At 43.6% G+C, this 16,556-nt stretch overlaps 1 long non-coding RNA gene across 1 annotated transcript in view; it reads left to right on the top strand.

Moving 5' to 3' along the window:
* Window positions 1-13,899, top strand: part of LOC135008626 (uncharacterized) — a 179,746-nt gene extending 165,847 nt beyond the window's left edge. Inside the window, exon 3 of the long non-coding RNA XR_010208284.1 lies at window positions 13,727-13,899. This is a non-coding gene — a long non-coding RNA (uncharacterized LOC135008626). The remainder of the gene's footprint in view (window positions 1-13,726) is intronic.
* The last annotated feature ends 2,657 nt before the right edge of the window (window positions 13,900-16,556 follow it).

Below are 16,556 nucleotides of genomic sequence, written 5' to 3' on the forward strand. Positions count from 1 at the left end.
ACAGACTACTAGTATTACAGTAAACTTCAGTGCAAGCATATGTCAGGAGTAGAGAATATGGTGACAGTTCCAAACAGCTTAGTGTAATACAAAAACGAGTGTTAAAACTTATGTTATTGCTGAAAATAGTCCGGGGGCGAGTCCTCACTTCCGCCCCACTTCCTGCGTCCGTGTCGTCGTAGCGCGCATGCACACTTCGCCGCACTTCCGGTATCCGCGCCAGGATTCAAGCAATGTGCTTCCCACCTTCCGGCCAGTTCATAGTATTGGTTATGCCACACTTCCTGTCACGGCAGGAATCGGCAGTTCTCGTTCGGTTATAGGATGAAGTGGGATGTCAATCATCGCTGCGGCCATCTTTATGGAGCCTTGTAACCATAGACATGTTTCTTTCTAGGATGTTTTTTAGGATGTGGACGCAGCTCACATAGAGCAAAAATATAAATACAAATATTAGTGTATCGTTAAGACTTAGTTGGTATATTATAGCAATGAAATTCATATAATTTAGGAGAAGATGCTATTATGAATGGGGATGAACAGAGCTTAATGTATAGGCATTATGTCTGGTGCTGCAGATATGTATAATACTTGATAATAAAATTAAGACGTTATAAATAAGTTACATGTATCAGGACATAGGTTATTCCATACTGCCTCTCTCTAGAGTATTAACTACCAAGTTAGGTGATCCAAGGGTAAGCGATCCAGGTTACTATAATAATGCACTGTGAGAAGAATGGCGCTAATGGACATGTTATGAGGATTTATTCACAGCCTCTGATAAATAAAGTAATTAAAGAGATTGAAGAGGGGAGGGAAAACAGTGGATAGAAAGTGCCTATTTGAGAATCCAAATCAAGAGAAGTCCATCAAATAATATTATTTTCTCCATTGTATGAAATGTAAGACACATCTTGGAGGAAATTAATTAGTTTCTGAAATTTTAATTTTGGACGAGTTGCAAATTGCTGGTTGTTTTAAAGTCACTGAAACACCACTCCTGATTGGCTGCCATTTAATAAAGTAGGTGGGCGTGTCAATTATAAGTCATTTGCAGGGAAAGCTCTAACTAGAAATTCAACTGCATGATGAGCTTACATGCGTGTAGGGTGCGAAGGGACAGAGGGGGCAGACTTTCCTTTCAGTTTTCTGAGTTTTATTAATGAAGATCCCCATGCTAGTATATGGGGACTGCAGACAGCATCAAGGCTATAAGATAAGCAGGAGATACCCATAATATTTCCTGCATTACCTATATAATGAATGGCCCCAATACATCATTCCTCAATACCATTGGCGTTTCTATAACGGGTGCAATGTGTGCGGTGCACGCTGGCCCACCCCACACACACTGCACCCATATTTTAATACTCACCTTTCCAGAGTCCAGCGTCCGGCACTGCTCTCACTGCAGAAATTGCAGCTAAAAATGACCGCCGCACGTGCGCAGTAGCCAAATTGGTGCAAGCGCCATGTTTCCAGAGACCTGCGCATGAGCAGTAGACTCCAGCACATTACCGGAGACTACTGCTCAGTGCAGAGAAGGGGGCCCACCCGGAGGTGCACACGAGCCCCTCCTCTTTTAAAGCGCCCCTTTGCGAAGTATATTAAAAATAGTGCATAGAGAGTGCATCAGTAAGGAAATTTTGTGACATAAAAGATTTCTTTCACATAACTGACTACCTGATTCTATCTTTTTTTATAATTAATTTATTACAGTTTAATTTTCAGCTCCTTATTCTATGCCTGTTTACCAAAATGAAATAATCAAAGATATAATTCCACAATAAAGATTATTTGGATGTATAAGGAAGTGTAGTTCTATAGGATCTTATTAGTCTTAAGCTGGGTACACACTGGAGCAATGTCATTCCAAATTGCCGCTATGGTACGACATATTCCTTACATCGTCAATTGTGTACCCAGGACTACGCGCTCCTGCGGTCGCTAGCGTCGGACGCTAGGTTTGATATGCTGCACATCAAACCTAGGGCCTAATTCAGACCTGATCACAGCAGCAAATTTGTTAAATAATGGACAAAACCATGTGCACTGCAGGAAGGGGGGGGGGGGGGCAAATATAACATGTACAGAGAGACTACCGGAGACTACTGCGCCGTGCAGAGGAGGGGGACCACCCGGAGGTGCACATAGACCCCCTCCTCTGTTAACGTGCCCCTGTCAATACCTACTTTGAGGAATGCTGTCTGGACCTCTAATAAATAAAGGCGGCCATATTAATATTTTATAAATAAAGGTTCCACACGTAACATGTATTTATAACTGGGGCACAGGTATTTATTATTTATATAAAGGGGCTCACTTTTTTAACAAAGGAGGTATGGAATAATGGATTGTGGGGTTTCACACATTTTTACTTTTTTCCAGTCACTCAATGACTGATGGTACCAGGATGATTAGTAAGAGGATAATTAGCATTGGCCTGGACATCCCTAGGTGCATTGGTCTAAATGGATGCTCAGGTACTTCACTAGAATTTCAGTGGGATCCAATAAACACTAAGGGGCCTATTTATCACCATCTGCATCTGTGGATGACAAGTGATAAAATTGCCCAAACTCGCACTGCGATAATTGATTACATCGCAGGGATGTATCAATTATCGCATGCAGGGACAGAGCTTGCGGTCAAGCTCTGTCCCTGCGATAACACTCAGCAGCATCATCTGAGTATTTTTCGGAAAAAATACCCCGATGTCCTGCTGCGCATGTGCCGCCCCCGCCGACATCGCCATTGCCATCGCCGACCGGTCAACCCCCCCGTTGCGACTACCCCCATGCGTCGCGGATCCCCCCCCAGCAGATCAATATAAAAATGACCAGTCCAGAGAGCCGGTCCGCGCAGCTCCTGCTGGGCTGCCGGGCGCTGGATCCTGTGTGCTGCGGTGACCCCCAGTGCTCTAAAGTGCACTGCCGCTTTGCAGCGTCACTTTACTGCACCGGGGTCACATTTCAGCACATAGGGGACCCGGCACCCAGCAGCGCTCAGCAGAGCAGCGGACACTGGCTCCCTGGACAGCTAAGTATATTTTTTTTTATTTTTTTTCATTGGAGTCGGGTCCCGCTCATCTTTCTCTGCAGAGAAAGCTGGGCAAATACCTGCATATCGCAGTGCTGCCCTGTGATCTTGCCAGCCTGAGCTGGCGAGATTATCACAGGACACACTGCGGTATTTTTCCATTTTTTTTTTTTAGTAAATTTGGCCACATCACATTTCCACTTATAAGTATGGGGAATGCGATGTGGCTTACTAAAAGAAAGTGAATTAAAGGGTCTGGAGCAGTTTTTCATGAAAACTGCTCCAAATGCCCTTTAATACATTTAGGTGATACTAAAATAATGTGAAAAGGGTGTGAAAACACCCCTTTTTCACATTATTTTAGTAAAAATAATGTTAATAAATAGACCCCTAAGAATTAGAGATGAGCAGGTTCTGTTCTCAGAGAACAGAACACCCCCCCCCCCCCCCCACGAACATTCCGTTTCTGAGCTAGTTTCCGAGTCCGGCTTGGGACTTCCCGCCAGACTCGGAAACCAGAACAAGGCAAAATGTCATCATCCTGCTGTCGGATTCTCGCGGATTTTGGATTCCATATAAACAGCCGTGCGTCTACGCCATTTTCACTCTGGACTTGGAGAGTAAGTAAGACAGACCTCTGTCTCTCTGTGGGTGGTGGCGTCAGGTGGGGTCAGTATGTGCTCTGTAGGGGTGCTGCTCCTGTCACTGTGGTGTACCTGTGCTGTTAGGGGTGCTATCCTGGCTGTCACTGGTGTTTCATGTGCTGTTAGGGGTGCTGCAGCTGTACATGGGTGTTGCTGTCCTGGCTGTCACTGTGTTGTACAGGGGGCAGGGGCACTGTCCTCCTGTATACAGTGAAAATACAGGGGTGCTGGCCCTGTCTTGTATGCTGTAAAAATTCAGGGGTGCTGTAAAATAAATTTACACTGGCCCTGTCTTGTATGCTGTAATAATTCTGGGGTGCAGTAAAATAAATGTACACTGTCCCTGTCTTGTATGCTGCAAAAATTCTGGGGTGCACTAAAATAAATGTACACTGGCTCTGTCTTGTATGCTGCAAAAATTCTGGGGTGCAGTAAAATAAATGTACACTGGCCCTGTCTTGTATGCTGTAATAATTCAGGGGTGCAGTAAAATAAATGTACACTATCCCTGTCTTGTGTGCTGCAGAAATTCAGGGATGCAGTAAAATAAATGTACAATGGCCCTGTCTTGTGTGCTGCAGAAATTCTGGGGTGCAGTAAAATAAATGTACACTGGCCCTGTCTTGTATGCTGCAAAAATTCTGGGGTGCAGTAAAATAAATGTACACTGGCCCTGTCTTGTATGCTGTAATAATTCAGGGGTGCAGTAAAATAAATGTACACTATCCCTGTCTTGTGTGCTGCAGAAATTCAGGGATGCAGTAAAATAAATGTACAATGGCCCTGTCTTGTATGCTGTAATAATTCAGGGGTGCAGTAAAATAAATGTACACTATCCCTGTCCCCATTTTACACATTGCGGCAGGAAAGTGTCCCCATTTTACACATTGCGGCAGGTACGTGCCCCCATTTTACACATTACGGCAGACTGCGTCCCCATTTTACACATTCCGGCACGCAAGTGTCCCCATTTTACACATTCCGGCAGGCAAGTGTCCCCATTTTACACATTCCAGCAGACAGGTGTCCCTATTTTACACATTAAGGCAGGCAAGAGTCCCCATTTAACACATTCCGGCAGACTGCGTCCCCATTTAACACATTCCGGCAGACTGCGTCCCCATTTTACACATTCCGGCAGACAGGTGTCCCCATTTTACACAGTACGGCAGGTGGTGGTGGGGGGGAGGGAGGGAGAGAGAGAGTGAGGGAGAGGGGCTGACTTACATTTCAAGTGGTTCTTCCCGCTCTTCAGCCACCTCTCCCTCGTCTGCGCGGCGCCGCCGCCGGCCGGCTTGGCTCCCCCTTCTCCCTCCTCCCGAGTGCCCAGCTCGGGGGGCGGGGTTTCGCAGAATGACGCGAACGCGTCGTGACGTCACGACGCAAACGCGTCATTCCTCGAGACCTTGCCCCCCGAGCTGGGCACTTGGGAGGAGAGGGGAGGAGAGTTTCAAAGTCCTCAAAAAGTGCCGCGGAGGGCGCCCCGTGTGGTTACACGGCTCGCCCGCTGCACGAAATGGCACTGCCTGTATGCTGTAAAAATATAGGAATGCTGCTGTTAAAATAAAAGTACACTAGTCCTGTATGCTGTAAAAATACAGGGGTGCTGTTGTTAAAATAAAAGTACACTTGTCCTGTATGCCGTAAAAATACAGGGGTGCTGTTGTTAAAATAAAAGTACACTGGTCCTGTATGCTGTAAAAATACAGGGGTGCAGTGAAAATAAATGTACACTGGCCTTGTCTTGTATGCTGTAAAATTAAAGGGGTGTTTTGTAAATACAGGGGTGCTGGCACTGTCCACGGTTGCAATGTCTAGGCCTGACCTTCACAACACTGTATGGGAAGAGTAGGCTCCTACCACCATTTGCACGTCCTCTGCAAGTGCTGGGAGGAGCAATGCCAGTCCAGTTGCTGATATTGAGATTGAGGATGTCACTGTAAAAGTACCTGTACACCAGGATGAGGAGGATATTGGTGTAGCTGGCACTGCAGAGGAAGTTGACGATGAGGATTCTGATGGTGATGTGTTTTGTTTGAATAAGGCACCAGTAGAGACAGTTATTGGCCATGGGATGAAAAAGCCCATTGTCATGCCTGGGTAAAATACCAAAAAAGCCACCTCTTTGGTGTGGAATTTTTTCTTCACAAATCCGGACAACAGGTGTCAAGCCATCTGTTGCCTTTGTCAATACATAATAAGTAGGGGTAAGGACATTAACCACTTAGGAACATCCTCCCTTATACATAAATACAAAAATAAATAAATAATAATAATTTTGACAATAGATCAAAGGCAACACCTAAAGAAAAATAAAAGAAGCAAACCAAAAAAGTCCACTGACAAACTGAAGACAGGTCCTCTTCTAAGTGTCATTTTTCCTCCAGAGATGGATCATGAAAAATAAACAAAGAGATGGCACAATGTGTAGTATTGTCTATAAAGATATTTTTTTCACAGGTTAAAATAGTGGAGATCCAATTAAAACTCAAAACCAGCCTACTGAAACTCACTTGTCGAGTTGGTAAGCCAGATATATAGCGGTTTCTTTTCTGACATGCCAAAGCGTACCAAAGACTCACAATTAAAATGGAGGGAATCCTCACATAACAGTTTCTTTCATCCGTATTAATTGATGTGTACGTGTATCAAAATCATAGAAAAAACTCCATTTAGTTTTATAAAAAACATAATAAAATATATATTCCCTCCATTTTAATTGTGAGTCTTTGGTACGCTTTGGTCTTTTGCATGATTGGTCATAGATAGAGATAAAAGAAACCTTGATGTGCATATCCATAACTATTTGAAGTGAGTTCTTAGGTACGTCTGTTTTTGGGCAGGTGTCCTGAGGCAGATATTGAAGCAATTGTCTTCAAGTATTCCCTTTCACACTTGTAGTGTTTAAGTTCATTGTGATTATACTACACATTGTGGGGTTTTTATTTTTGTATATTCATCACTGGGAGTATGATTCACCAGTAAGAGGATCGTTATGTACGTATGATCATCACCTGCAAGAAAGCCCCCTCTTTCAAGTGAAAGAAACCTTTACACGAGGATCCAAAACATATTTCCTGTGAGTCTTTGGTATGACATTAACCCTTCTATCTTTTTTGTTGTTGGTCATTTCATGTCAGAAAAGAAACCGCTATATATCTGGCTTACCAACTCGACAAGTGAGTTTCGGCTGGTTTTGAGTTTTAATTGGATCTCCGCTATTTTAACCTGTGAAAAAACTATCTTTATAGACAATACTACACATTATGCCATCTCTTTGTTTATTTTTCATGAGCCATCTCTGGAGGAAAAATTACACTTTGAAGAGGACCTGTTTTCAGTTTGACAGTGGACTTTTTTGGTTTGCTGCTTTTATTTTTCTTTAGGTGTTGCCTTTGATCTATTGTCAAAAATTTTTGTTTTTGTATTTATGTATCTCTACCTGATTTGGGCAGTTTTTTTGATAATTTGATTGGGCGTACACGTAGATATTTCTTTTACGCCTGGATCCCCCAAACCTCTTTATTGTTTATCCTCCCTTATACATCACCTGCAGCGCATTCATCATAAGTCATTGTCAAGTTCAGAAACTTTGGGTAATAGCGTAAGCAGTCCACTGACAACTAAATGATGTGGTTTTGTTTGAATATTATTTCCCTGTGAGGATGAGGATGTAAACACCGAAGGGGAGGGGGGGATTTTAAGGGATGAGGATGACATCTTGCCACTGTAGAGCCAGTTTGTGCAAGGATAGGTTAATTGCTTTTTTTTGGGTGGGGGCCCAAACAAACCATTCATTTCAGCCAGTCATCTGGCAGACCCTGTTGCTGAAATGATTGGTTTGTTAACGTGTGCATATCCTGTTTATACATCATAAGGGTGGATGGGAGGGCCGAAAGACATTTCCATCTTGCACATCTTTTCTTTGCCACATCCTTCCTGGGGTGCTGCCCTATATGGGGTGCTGCCCCTCTGCCTTATCAGTCCGGGGTGCTGCCCCACTGCCGTTTAAGTCCAGGGGTGCTATTGCCTGTCTGCTGTGCTGTGTAATTCTCCAGGGGTGCTGCCTCTGCTGTATAAATCTAGGGGTGCTGCCATATAATTCAAGGGGTGCTGCTGTACTTGATCCTAGGTTTATATGAAAGCCTACAGCAGATATGAAACAAGCTTCAACATCACAAACAGATTTGTGAAAACATAGCCACAAAGGTGGAAATGGAAATTGGCATGTGGCCAAAGTCAGTGTGACTCAGAAGAGACTGAATCATAATCCAGAGCAACTGCTAGAGAGGTAAAAGTGATATTTTCTGCTGAAGCATTAGAGAGAGGTTCTTTTCAATTATTTCATGTTAGGGACTCACTCAAATGAATGGCTACAATCAGTTAACCTTAATTTTGATTTATTATTGATGTTCCACATTTTAGGATTATTTATTTAGAAGATGCGCATTTGTTGTACAGGGATCTTCTTTTCCTAAGGGCAGTGTAGTGTTATCACAAGATCTTGCGGTGTTAGAAGTACAGAGTTTCAGTGATCTTGCATTGCATCAGCTTTCCATTGCACTGCAGCACTAGATGGGTCAGAAGCTCCTGTGAGGCACAAACAGTTACTGAATAAGGCCCAGTATGGAGTCTCATGGTGGCTTACAACCAGGAAGATGTCTGGCTTGCTAGACTGAGGCATGCTCTGGGCACAGAGGTTATCATTGCTTCCTCCCACAGTACTACTTATAGTATGAAATGATTTTCGACTGTAGTGGTAAGCTCCATTAGGGCAGGGGCTTAATAACAAAAAAAAATTCACTGCACAGTCATGCTTAGTACTTTACCGAACCCAGCCGAACTCAACCTGCCCCATCCCGGGCTGTTGTGAGGGCTCAGGAGGGACTGCTAAAACATCTAAGGGGCTGCTTTATTATAAAATATGAATAAACTAAACAAGACATACAGGTATGCTCATATGCGTGTAACTGGGACACAGAGTTATGCTCACATGCATGTAACTGGGGGCTGTTAAAAACAAAAATAAGGCATTTGCCACAAAATATGTTAATAAAAATAAAATAAAAAATTTTAAAAAAAGAAACCCACAAGATTTTCAGAAAATAAATCTCCAGACTCCGTGGAGGGGAAAATATCCAATCTTGATCCTGTGGTATACACCAGTTTATTTGCATCCCAGCATTAAATCTGAGATTATCTTAATCCCTGAACATGGAGAAGGGGGTACAAATTTGGATGCTTTGGCCCCTAGTTTTTCAGTTTGTCCAGTGATGTGGTAATTAATAATTATATATTTGCTTGGTTGAAGTCCTTTCTGTTCCACATCAATATAGGAGTGGAAAGGAAAGTCATCAAAGAAGGAGATGGAATGTTTGTAGCTAGCTATGATTCGGAGAACTTGGCGAGCTTTTTCCAGGGCGACCACCTGTCGCATGAAATGATGGGTTTATTAAACTGTGCATTTCCTGTTTAAACAACATATGGGTGGGTGGGTGGGTTGGAGGGACCGGGTGGGTGGGAGGTCCCAAGACAATTCCATCTTGCTCCTCTTTTTCTTCTTTGCATTATGTCCTCTTAGGGGCCTAGTTTTTAAAACTGCCATTCTGTCTGTCACTGCTTAGTCATCCAGCGACCTCGGTGCAGCCTTTTGGCCTAAAAACAATATTGTGAGCTGTGAGGTGTTCAGAATAGACTGGAAATTAGTGGAAATGAATGTTATTGAGGTTAATAGTACCGTAGGATAAAAATTACCACCAAATTCTGTGATTTTAGCTGTTTTTATGTTTTTTAAAAAAAATCATCCAGATCCAAAACCAAAACCAAAACCTGAAAGGGTGGTTTTGGCAAAACCAATCCAGATCCAAAACACGAGCGGGGATCCAGATCCAAAACCAAAACACAAAACCCGAAAAGTGTCCGCCGCACATCTCTACTAAAAATCAAAGGTACATTGCATTAGAACCCTCAAAATCAGTGGGTGGTATATCTGACAATCGATTTGTCATGCTTTATGGAGAGTTTGAACTCACTGGCAAAATCACACTTTATTCATACCTCCCAACATGACCCTCTCCAGGAAGGACAGAATGCTCTGCTCCTGGACTTTTCTCTTAATGCATGATTGCCGGCACCTGTTTTAATCAGGTTAATGAATAAGAAAGGTGTTTTACCACAGGTGATGGCAATCATACATTAAGAGGGAAGTCCAGTAGCAGAGCATTCTGTCCCTCCTGGAGAGGGTAATGTTGGGAGGTATGCTTTATTGCATTTACCCCCTCCCGCTTTAATGTGCGTTCCAGGCTTATTTACACTGGGAATTCATGTGCACTTACAATGTTAGGAAAAACACATGTGCTATAGACAGGGTTGGTATGCATTTTTACTAGCATTTTACAGTTCAGGATGTGGTTAGGGTAACATTAAAGTAAAAACAAAGAGTTTTAGTTTAAAAATATCAAAGTATGCAGTTTACATGTGCATTTATAAAAAGTCCAGAGGGTGTGTTGGATAAACAGTGTCATCAAATCTTTATCAGATGCAAATCTGGAATCCCTAATTGTAGTGTCAGGCACCTTGAAGAATTACTCACCTTGTTTTCAGTAAATCAGATTTAAAAGGAAACTACATGAAATATAGTCTCCTCTGAGAACATCCCATGTACGCCATCTGGCACTTGGATTAAGGGATTTCTTGTGTGTTTTCCTTTTTTTATCAATTATGGATTACGTTGGATTAAGATATGAGGAATGGAGATTTCAATCAAGATTTTTTTTTTCCCCTAAGGCTGGATTACTTCTGGTGAAGTGACTGGGTAAAGAACAATGGGTTTAGTTTAATTAATGTTTTATAAACACCTAGTTAAAAACCCATCACAATGACGAACACCAGAGTTGGATTATGGGCTTACTTCAGACCTGATCGCAGCAGCAAAATCTATCTCTAATGGGCAAAACCATGGGGGAAAATTCAGACCTGATCGGAGCAGCAAATTTGTTAGCAGTTGGGCAAAACCATGTGCACTGCAGGGGAGGCAGATATAACATGTGCAGAGAGAGTTAGATTTGGGTGGGTTATTTTGTTTCTGTGCAGGGTAAATACTGGCTGCTTTATATTTACACTGCAATTTAGATTTCAGTTTGAACACACCCCACCCAAATCTAACTCTCTCTGCACATGGTATATCTGCCGCACCAGCAGTGCACATAGGGGGTCATTCCGACCCGATCGCTCGCTGCAGTTTGTCGCAGCGCAGCGATCGGGTCAGAACTACACATGCGCGGCGCATGGCAGACGTCGTTGCCTAGCGATCGCCTCTGAGACAGAGGCGGTCGCTGGGTGGGAGGGGGCTGAACGGCGGCATTAAACCGCTGTTTAGGGGGAGCGGTCCGGCCAACGCAGGCGTGTCCGGACCATTGGGGGGCGGGCCGCAGCAGCTGCGTGACGTCACACGCAGCCGCTGCAGGCCGGGGAGCGACGAGTAGCTCCCGGTCAGCACGCTAAAGCTGAGCTGGTCGGGAGCTACTCTTGAAGTGCAAAGGCATCGCCGCTGTGCGATGCCTTTGCACTTCTGCGGGGGGGGGGGGGGGGGGGGGGCAGCACTGACATGCTGGGAGGACTAGCCCTGTGCTGGGCGTCCCCCCACATGTCAGTGTGAATGATCGTAGCTGTGCTAAATTTAGCACAGCTACGATCAACTCGGGATGGTTTTGCCAATTAGAGAAAAATGCTGTTGCTGCGATCAGGTCTAAACCCTACTTGCCTACTTGACCCTCTCCATGAGGGAGAAAATGCTCTGTTCCTGGACTTTCCTGGTAATGTATGATTGCCATCACCTGTGGTGAGCTAGGTAATTGATAAGAAAGGCGTTTCACCACAGGTGATGGCAATCATACATTACCAGGAAAGTCCAGGAACAGAGCATTTTTTCCCTCATGGAGAGGATCAGGTAGGCAAGTATGGTCTGAATTAGGCTCTATATTAGGAGGGTGGGCATTACTCATAAATGAGCTGCAGGGATTAAGGAAGTCCTGCTGCTGGGAGCCAGGGCTCTGTCATGTTGAGCGTGTGTTTAAACTTTTATAAATATAGATGCTGTATATCTGTAATGGGCAGGCTATAATGATACTGCACTATATACACCAGTACTGGCACATGTAAGATCACTAGTCCCTGCAGACAGTGCCGTAACTAGACATTTTAGCGCTGGGTGCAAGAAACAGCATCGGCACCCCCCCCCCTCCCATATATAAAACAGGGTCAATGCGCGTGCCGAAAATATAGGGGTGTTGCTGTGGTCAGAGCTCCTTTTTACACATTACATTAGGCAGAGCTCCCTTTTACACAGTGCAGCAGGTATAGTCCCCTTTTACACATTACGACAACAGAGTCCCCCTTTTTACACATTACGGCAGCAGTCCCCCTTTTTTACGAATTACAGCAGCAGTGTCCCCCTTTTTTACACATTAGGCAGGCAGAATCCCCCTTTTTTACACATTAGGCAGACAGAGTCCCCCTTTTTTACACATTACAGTAGCAGAGTCCTCTTTTTACACATTACAGTAGCAGAGTCCACCTTTTTTACACATTACGGCAGCAGAGTCCCCCTTTTTTACACATTAGGCAGACAGAATCCCCCTTTTTTACACATTAGGCAGGCAGAATCCCCCTTTTTTACACATTAGGAAGGCAGAGTCCCCCTTTTTTTTTACACATTACAGTAGCAGAGTCCCCTTTTTACACATTACAGTAGCAGAGTCCCCCTTTTTTACACATTACGGTAACAGAGTCCCCCTTTTTTACACATTACGGCAGCAGAGTCCCTCTTTTTTACACATTGGGGAGACAGAATCCCCCTTTTTTACACATTAGGCAGACAGAGTCCCCTTTTTTTCACATTACAGTAGCAGAGTCCCCCTTTTTACACATTACAGTAGCAGAGTCCCCCTTCTTACACATTACAGTTGCAGAGTCCACCTTTTTACACATAACAGTAGCAGAGTTCCCCTTTTTTTTTACACATCACACAGCAGAGTCCACACATTTCCCCCTGTTTTGCATGAGAGAGAGAGTGAATGAGTGAGTGAGTGAGTAAGTAAGTGTGTGTGTGTGTGTGTGTGTGTGTGTGTCTGCTCTGGTGTGTGTGTGTCTGCTCTGTCAGTCACCTGGAGGTGGTAGGCAGCATCCAGGCGCAGAGCCTCTCCTGGGGTCCAGGACACATGCTGCGACGACACTACAAGAAGAAGCATGTCAGCGGGTCTGGGAGCAACCTCTGACAGTGCTCCACCCCCCGCCAGCAGGAGACAGCCAGCGGGAGTTCACTGCTGTCCCATGACGGCTGTGGCACAGCTTCCATTCTCCTGCACTCACAGCAGGACTCAGGCACGATGGCGGCAGCGGGACACGAGGCAGCTATGTGCTGCTAGATGCCGGCTACAGCCGCGCTCCCAGTCCCATGCAGAGGCGGGAGGCAATCGGCGGCGCCAGCCCCGGACTGTTACTACTGACTGGCCGTACGGGTAGGTGTGCTGCCAGATGGTGCGCCTTGCCCGCATTTGCGCTGTGGGCAAGGCACCCTTGACACACACCTAGTTACGGCACCGCCCGCACCGCTCCTGGCCAGTCTGGGGAGTAGGTGACACCAGTAGCCACCAGCAGCTGTCCGGAGAGGTCTGGGTATACCCTTTCCAGGGTGTGGGAGGGGTGAGCACAGAACCCTGCCCCTCCGTTGGTGCACAGTATATATAAAGCAGCTGAGCCAGTTGCCTACCTCCTCCTCATCCGCATCATCTGTAGCCTCAGCACGACCCGTCCTCCTCCTCCCGGTCACTGCACTGCACACTCGACACAGAGTCTTACCTCTTCCTGCCAGACTGATTCACCTTCTCCCCCCGTTGGTAAGTGGCCACACCAGGGCATTTTAAGAGAGTGTACCAATGTAATAAACAGGTAAGTAGTAAGTTAAAATAGATATAACTCTGCGTTTCCCAGGTAAGTACTTATTTACTTTTAATTATACCTTGTCTTATTCTCCCTTCTAGCTTTCTTTAATGCTTCAATCTTCACAGAGAAGAAAGGAAGAATTTCACCCTGATACCTTGCCTGAGGGATTTCTAACACAACAAATTTTATTAACTTTTGTCCCTATCTTAAGGAGTCAATGAGTAGAATAACTCACTATCACAAGATATTCAAATGAAATTACAATACTGAAATACAGTGCAACTTGTACATTCAACACAATAAAAAGAATATATTTTATTTTACTGGAACACGTTGTCGCTGTGGTTTTTCTTCACTTTAACCGAAGGAACCTAGGTATAATGGGTTAGTACTATTTCTTTACGATTCACACTATGCACTGTTCACTATGCAATAAACACTCTGATAATATTAAACTGAACTAGACCTACACATTATGCGATCCGCCGACGGGTGACCCGGCGGCAGGGGGGCAGTGACGGGGGGAGTGAAGTTTCTTCACTCCCCCGTCACATGGCTCCATAGAAGTGCAGGCAAATATGGACGAGATCATCCATATTGGCCTGCATGCACAGCCGACAGGGCACCGTTCATCGCTGGTGCCGCCACACTCAAAGACATGAACGGTATCTCGTTCATTAATGAATGAGATCGTTCATATCTTTGAGTATTATCGCTCAGTGAGTAGGGCCTATAAGGGGTCTATTTACTAAGCCTTGGACGGAGATAAAGTACCAGCCAATCAACTTCTAACTGTCATTTTTCAAACATAGCCTGTGACAGGGCAGTTAGGAGCCGATTGGCTGGGACTTTATCTCCGTCAACTTTATCTCCATCCAAGGCTTAGTAAATAAACCCCTAATAGTAATATCACCTTTCAAAGTCACACTACAACGTTACTATTGCAGTCTGTCTGAGTACTCTTTCCTCGCTCTCTACCTCATTGGTGCACATATAAAGAATCCTGTCCTATTGGTACCAGTGAGATTTGTTGAGTCTCTATTAGATAAATATGATATGTCTCTGAGAAAAATGGGGCAATATCACGTCCTGAGAGATTAAATTCCACTGTTTTGAATCACTTGCTTCCTCTCACTAAACACGCAGTAAACTCCTCAGGGAAGATGAGAATTAAGACAAATTTATAAACGGTATTTTATAATCCAGTAGTATTATAATCCTGTTTGATGCTAGAAGAGAGTGGAATATCAGAACCATGTATCTAGAGTTCACTGACTAACACTGTCAATCACTATTCCTTCCAATATGTGTGAATGCTGTAGTTTACTTGTGAACTCAAACTCAGCTGCTGCACATTTATTACCAAAGTCTTATGCCTGAGAAAACTAATATCCACGTAGTAAGTTAAAGTGTGGTGAGTAATTCAGAGTCCAGTATCAACTTCTTCTTACTGTTTGTCTATTAGAAAGACTATGGAGCATCAATAGATTGCAGTTACTTCCATCAATCAAGCCCTCAGTTATTAGCTGAATGTCTCTTGTCGAAGTCAAAAAAATATTACATAAAGAGAACATACAAACTACACACATATAATACGCTATACTTGCAAATGCGCGCAGCGAGCACAGCAATGTATGGTAACACACGTATTTACACGGACGTGCCACAGAGATGGATTCGACACTTATCTCATACAGTACATAATTATAATAATATCAAGCGCCAGACATCATGATGGTTTAGAATTGTATATGATGGAGTGGTGTCATGTATGTGTATTATTTGAATGAAACAAGATAGACCGGTCATGTTTACTATTGAAACGACCAGATTAATGTGTGGATTCATTTGATACTTGTTATTAAGTTGTAGGACATTGCAACACGGAATTATGATTAAATGTATAAAAGCTAAAATCACTTTTATTAGAACAATAGAAATTCCAAACAGGACAGTGGACAGGAAGCTTAGGCCAGCCCCTTTGGACGTCCCCAAGGCTGAACCTGATCAGCATATACAAAGGAACTGGTGACTCATCGTGAATCCCTCCCCCAGAAACTAGATAACACATTGATCACACAGGAAGGTAGTTCCTGTTTTGGTCTCAGAGTTGCTGTAAGGTCTGAGACGATGATGGAGTTATTGCCAGCTCAGTTCCTGTTTTGGTCTCAGCGTAAGATGGAGTCCCGGCATGATTTTACAGAAAGAGAGAGACATAAGCATTGAGGGAATGGCATTGTATCGCTGGCCTGTAACTGCATGTAACTGTATGTAATTGTATGTTTTAACTGCTTACTGTGTGAGTGTAACCATGTAACTATAGGTATACTGTACTTTGTAATATATATTGAATCCATATCCTTTTTAATAACAAATATATACATCAATGAGCTATGGAACTCAGATAATGTGTGGGTGTATTGTTTTCACTTATGTGATGCAGTGTTTTGCGATGTATAGCGCACATTCATGGGATATGGTAATAAGAGATGCAGGCATTTACAATATATATTAGAGCGGGCATTTTAAATATTTGTGGAAATCAATTTGGCATTCTTAGATGGGGGCTGGTCCGTGATATCACGTTCTTAATGATGCACTGTACATTATAAACGTGACGCTGTAGTCGATCAGCTTGTGATGGACGCATCCTAAAGCTGAGAAAATCATCATATCCATGTGTATTGTTGTGTTATTAGTAAGACGCTGATATGAAATTCAAGAGACAATGCGTTTCTCATAATATTTAAGATGCTAAAATGTATTTTTATTGTTGCAAAACAAGGTTCAAATAAGTCATATTGTGTTTGATTCAGATTGGATTGCTTATCTGTTAAGTAGGGTTAAAAGTACATGTAAAAGTTGCTGCATAGCCTTGATATAGTTTTTATTTTTAACTCAGGCCTAAAATAACTTCTGGTGCTTGTA

This window comes from Pseudophryne corroboree, chromosome 2, assembly GCF_028390025.1.
Source record: "Pseudophryne corroboree isolate aPseCor3 chromosome 2, aPseCor3.hap2, whole genome shotgun sequence".
Classification (NCBI taxonomy): Eukaryota; Metazoa; Chordata; class Amphibia; order Anura; family Myobatrachidae; genus Pseudophryne; species Pseudophryne corroboree.